Genomic DNA, 5,848 nt, shown 5'->3' with positions numbered 1-5,848 from the left:
GGGGAGACCGCAGCGCCGGCTGCCGGACTGACCGTCACCAACGGAAACCCGGACGACAACCACAGCGCTGAGCCGGGGTTTATGTGGCCGCGGTGAAGGGGCGGGACGTCGGTTCGCGCCGCTGATTGGGCCGAACGGCGCTGGGGGCGGGCCTCCGCGTTGTGGCGGCCAGCCGCCAGCCCACCAGCTCCGGAAAGGTAGGCGTGTGCAGTGGACACCGGAGATTCCACCCGCGCCTTCTCTTCCCCGCCCCACGTTCCCATCCCACCCCGTTCTGTGTCTTCCCGTCATCCTCGTTCCTGCCACAAACTCCCTGTCCACTCCATGTGTCCCTCATGCTGTCCATTAAGTGAGAAAGCCTGGCGATTTCCGTGAAAACAATACATTATCTAAAATATTTTCGTCTGAGGAACGATCAACAGTATTCGTTTCCCAGTCTTCAATACATCTCTACTTGTTTATTTTACCAGAGTAGGACGTACAAACCCAGGAAGTGCAGCAAGATGCTTGTATCTGATGCTCAAGTTCGTTATGTGAACTTGGTCAAGTTTCTTGACCCCTGAAAATTTGTTTGCTCATTTATAAAACGGGCGTAGTAATAAGACTACCTTAAAGACTTGTAAAGATGGCATTAAATAATGTGATGCTTTTAGAACAGTAGCTGGCACACATGGTAAAAGGTTCAATAAATGCAAGCTGTCGAGCTGGCGGGTTCGAGACCAGCCCAGGCAACTGGGCGAGTCCTCCTGTCTACAATAAATCAAAAAATTAGCCGGGTGTGGTAGCGTGCGCCTATAGTTCCAGCTACTTGGAAGGCCGAGGCGGAAGGATGGCAGGAACCCAGCAGATCGACGCTGGGGTGGCCGTGGGTGTGCCACTGCCCTCCAGCTTGGGCGACAGAGTGAGACTCTAGCTAAAAAAAAAAAAGGAAAAGAAAAAGATAAAAAACTTGTCACCTATGCAGGTAGAAAAGCAAAAGATGATTGCACAGAAGAAAAAACTTAGTAAGTACCTTGCAAAGCCTTTAGGGGTAGAATGAATATACATGTGGCTTCTATTCCATGCCTATTCCCAGGGCTATGTAATTTCTCCACCTCATCCTGAGCACATGAAACCCTAAGAAATTTGTAGGCTGCAGCTTGAACCCTTTTCTTTACTGATTGCTCTACTTAGGTTCAAGCCTTTCACACAGAAGAAAAGGCTTTCCGGGTCCTCTTTCACTTCTCACAGTTTCTATTTGGATCAGGAGCAAGAATCTTGTTCCAAACTGAAAAACTGAGTGGGCACAAGTTGCACAAATTTCTTGGGTCAGGTTGGAATTATATTGTGTTTGGTCAGAGAACACTGAAAGACTTACAGAGGAAAGAGTAAGTTCAATCTTTCCAATGTTATAAAGATCAATGAAGAAGAAAGTTTTAAATGTCAGAGTGTAAATGTAGGTAATAATTTAGAGCTGATTTTGTTTAAATAAACTGAAAAGAAAAGACTTTATCACTGGATCATTTTAATTTTAACTTCAGTTCTGGGTTTTGAGATAGTCTGTGGGAAAAAAAGAGATAAATGACCCCATTTAATATAAGGAAGTCAGCTTTTTTACCTGCTGTTCTCCAATAAGTAAAAGGTAAATTTGGACCAGCTTCTGATGTGACTCCAATTACAAAAAGTAGGATATAAGGTATTATGGAAGTTCTTCTAAATTCAAGGGCTCCACAGATGGAGGTTTGGGGGCAAAGGGAATCTAATGGTATCTAAAAAGACAATGGGGTAAAAAAGCATAAGTGTCTGAGTATCAAAGGGCCTAGATTCTGTCTTCAGCCCCTAAACAGGCTATTTTCCCTCCCTGGGCCTATTCTTTTCACCCCTAGGAAGAGGACAGAGTTAGCTCAGAGGATCTTAATTCGAGATCTTTGGGTTCTTAAATGGATCCCCCCATGGGTTTCGTGGTATGTTAATCCCCAAATCCTTGTGCATATGCTCATTTCTGCTGAGTCTATAGTTTTGTTTTCAAAAGTTTCAGAGTTTCAAAAAGAAAAGTTAAGAGCCTATGAAGAAGTCTCTAAGCAACTCTTTATCTCTTAAAATCCACTATTCTATTAGTTAGAATTATTTGGATGCAGAATGCAGTAAAGACCTATCCTCAAAAGAAGCAAGACTGATCCAATGTCATTACTTGTAATTGATTTATTCTATTCATGGAAAAAGAAGTATCTAAAACAAGTAATCTGTAAAAAAAAAAAAAAAAAGCGTCATGAGAATCCAGAGATGAATTTCTTGACCCATAGCACATAGCAAATTTGGTTTTATTTACACTTTCATTGAGGTATAGTTTGTATGAAGTACACAAATGTTAAATGTACACTTCAATACTTTTTTTGGATTTGTTTGTTGGCATTACTATAAGACTGTGGGAGCCTTGAGGTCAGGAAATGTATGATTTCTCACACTGCCCCTACTAAGAAGAAGTCAATAAATTTTGCAGAATGAATGAATTCAGCTGTCTTGGCATTCTTTTAGAAGTACATGTTATAGGTAGTAGAGTTAACTTTGAAAATATCCAAAGAGGGAATTTGTAGATTTTTTACGTTTTGAGTTTGGTAAGATGTGTGTTACAATGAACAGTGGCTTAAAAAACAAAGCAACATTTACTTAACATATAAGTTGTGGACACTTGTGTTACAGGCTGATTTCCACGGGAATGAATGAGATTTGGCACAATAAATAACTTAAGTGGAAAAGCCAACAAACTCAATGAGTTTGCAGCTTTGCACAGATGGAAGACACAAGACAAAGGGAAAGACTATAAGGCAGTGAATAGGAGAACAACTAAGACTGAATGATCATGCAATTAGGGGGATTTTGTTGGTTGTTTAATCTTTTGTCAGTCTTTTGAGAGGAAAAGGAAATGTGAGAATTCCAGCGTTATGGTGGAGTCTTAGAGGAAAACAGAAAATATGTAGGTAGATGAGTATGTTATAATACCTAGAAAATATTTGTATTTCTAAGGAGTATCCAAAAGTGTGTAAACAGTCATAAAATCTTAATAATCTATTAGACATACTTCCAAGAAATTAAATCTAACGGTTTTCACTGAATGACATTTCCTTAAATTAAAGATGGATCTGTCCCAATGATCAAATGTAATGATGGCTCCATCCTCAAATAGATGCCATCCTCTCTTTCCGGCAATTCACATTTATGGTCCTTGGCCAGTTACACTGGTGCATTTCTTGCTTTAAAGGCAGCCCAAGTGAACAGATATTAATCAGAGTGCATTCCCTGACTTGTTCCCTAGATCCATAAGGTGACCATACATCCTGGTTGACCTGGCATGATTACTAATCATGCCCCTTTCACACTCAAAAGTATCCCAGAATGGGGTGATAAATTATATGGTCACCTTTCCTTTGGGCCTCACATTCAAACTGTCCAACCCCTTCCTTGTCCCCCTCCCAAAGCCCCAGGCTTTATTATGCCTCAGAACTCTTTCCCCCACCCTTTTCCTCAGGATTTCAACAATAGGTCCTTGAAGTCTTAGTCAAATGCATTAGCAGTAAAAATAAAGAACGCTAAGAAAACATCAATAAAGGTACCCCATCTCAAACCAGGCAAAATGGGGATCAAAAGGAGGCCCAAACTTTACCTGTACGATGACCACATATGTACCTAAGCCTGAATTGTATTCCACATCTATAAAATAATTTTTTTTTTTTGAGTTGGAGTCTCACTCTGTCACCCAGACTGGAGTGCAGCGGCCGCTCCCGGCCACCGCAGCCTCGACCTGCTGGGCTCCGGCGATCCTTCCGCCTCAGCCTTCCGAGTAGCCGGAATTACAGGCATGCGCTACCACACCCGGCTGATTTTTTGATTTGTTGTAGAGTTGAGGTCTCGTTGCCCAGGCGGGTCTCGAACCTGCGGGCTCAGGCAATCCACTCACCTCAGCCTCCCAAAGGCGCAGGATTACAGGCTGAGCCACCGAGCCCGGCTATAAAATAATTTTTAAAAATTAAAAAAAAAACACTAAGAAAGACTAGATAAAATTTAACTAAAGAAGGCAATGAGAGAAGGAGCAAAAAGAGTAAGACTGTGGCTTAAACAAGAGTTTCTTATGAATTATAATGAAGTTGATTTACTTTGCCATTGCTAAATCAGCTCTGAAGACAATTTCTTCTTCTTTTTCTTTTTTTTTTTTTTTGAGTCAGAGTCTCACTCTGTCACCTAGACTGGAGTGCAATCGCATGCTTATGGTCATTGCATCCTCGACCTGCTGGGCTTAGGCAATCCCTTCCACCTCAGCCTTCCAAGTAGCCCAGTTAATTTTTTTGATTTGTTGTAAAGATGAGGTCTCACCATGTTGCCCAGGGTAATCCTGAACCTGTGGACTCAGACAATCCTCTTGCCGCCACCTCCCAAAATGGTGGGATAACAGGTATGAGCCACCATGCCTAGCTTCTGAAAACAATTTAATGAAAGGAAATCCAAAACTGGATTTAGATTTGGATAAAACCAGAGTGACTTTGAAAGACAGCGCTCCCTAAAGGTTCTGTAGTGTTGGTTGAGAAACAATTCAGGCAATGCTTTATGGTCACACCATACGTTCAAGCCTTACATGTTCACAGATCTGACCGATAAAAAGAAAACACGGTTGCTCTGATTGTAACACAAGATGGTGTTCGGGGACCTATGATCGATTTGGGCTTCATTTTTAAACTCAGGATCAAACTCAGGGTTTTTGAGGTTGATTTCTGTTTTAAATAAAAAGGTTTTACATGATATAGTGTAGAAACAAAGGACTTATACAAGTTATATATGCTTACTTGTTTATTTGAGAAAAGTCAATTTACCCAAGCAAAATGGAAAAAAATCCCATTCCCATAAATAACTGCTATTAACGTTGGTGTATAACTTTCCAGAGTTTTTCTGTGTGGAGTATATATATTCTTTTAAAGGCAGTGTCTTAGTCCATTTGTGTTGCTATAACAAAATACCCAAGACTGGGTAACTTCTAAAAAATAGAAATTTATTTCTCACAGCTCTGAAGACTGGAGAGTACAAGATAAAGTGTGTGCAGGATTGGTGTCTGGTGAGGACTGTTCTCTGCTTCCAAGATGGCACCTTGTTGTTTCATCCTCTGAAGCAAAGAAACGCTGCATCTTCATATGGAAGAAGGGATGGAAGGGCAAAAGGAGTGAAATCCCTTTGTTAAGCCCTTTTATAAAAATATCTAATTCCATTAATGAAGGCAGAGCCCTTATGACTCAAACACCTCCTAAATGCCACACTTCCGTTGCCTTAGAGATTAAGTTTCAACATGAATTTTGGAAGAGACAAAACCATTCAAACCATAGAAGGAAGATATGTCTTATGCAAAAATAGGATAAAAAGGAAGCTACTGCTATCAACAAAATTGCTCAAGAAAGCAGACAAACGGTCTAGAATGATCTAGAAGGCCTAGGAACTCTCTAAAATCCTCAGCAAATCTTCACATTTTGCATCTCAGGAGTTTCTCTGGATTAATTCACTTTTGCCTGATGTGCTTTTCCTCATCTTCTTTCTCCCTGGTTTTGTGTCTCTACCTCCCACCACAAATACTGCTTCTGGATCCTTCTGACCCGCATCTATTTTGAACATGCAATCTATTTTGAAATTGAGTCTAAGATTGTCCCCTTTAAAATATGACTCCTAGCCGGGCTCGGTGGCTCAGTCTGTAATCCCACGCTTTGGGAGGCTGAGGTGAGTGGATTGCCTGAGACTGCGGGTTCGAGACCCACCTGGGCAACTTGGTGAGACCTCGTCTCTACAATAAATCAAAAAATTAGCCGGGCATGGTAGCGCGTGCCTGTAGTTCCAG

This window comes from Carlito syrichta, unplaced genomic scaffold (genome assembly GCF_000164805.1).
Source record: "Carlito syrichta isolate Samal-C Ts95f unplaced genomic scaffold, Tarsius_syrichta-2.0.1 Scaffold81549, whole genome shotgun sequence".
Lineage (NCBI taxonomy): Eukaryota > Metazoa > Chordata > Mammalia > Primates > Tarsiidae > Carlito > Carlito syrichta.
The sequence above is the reverse complement of the archived record's forward strand: the minus strand, read 5'-3'. Positions refer to the sequence as shown.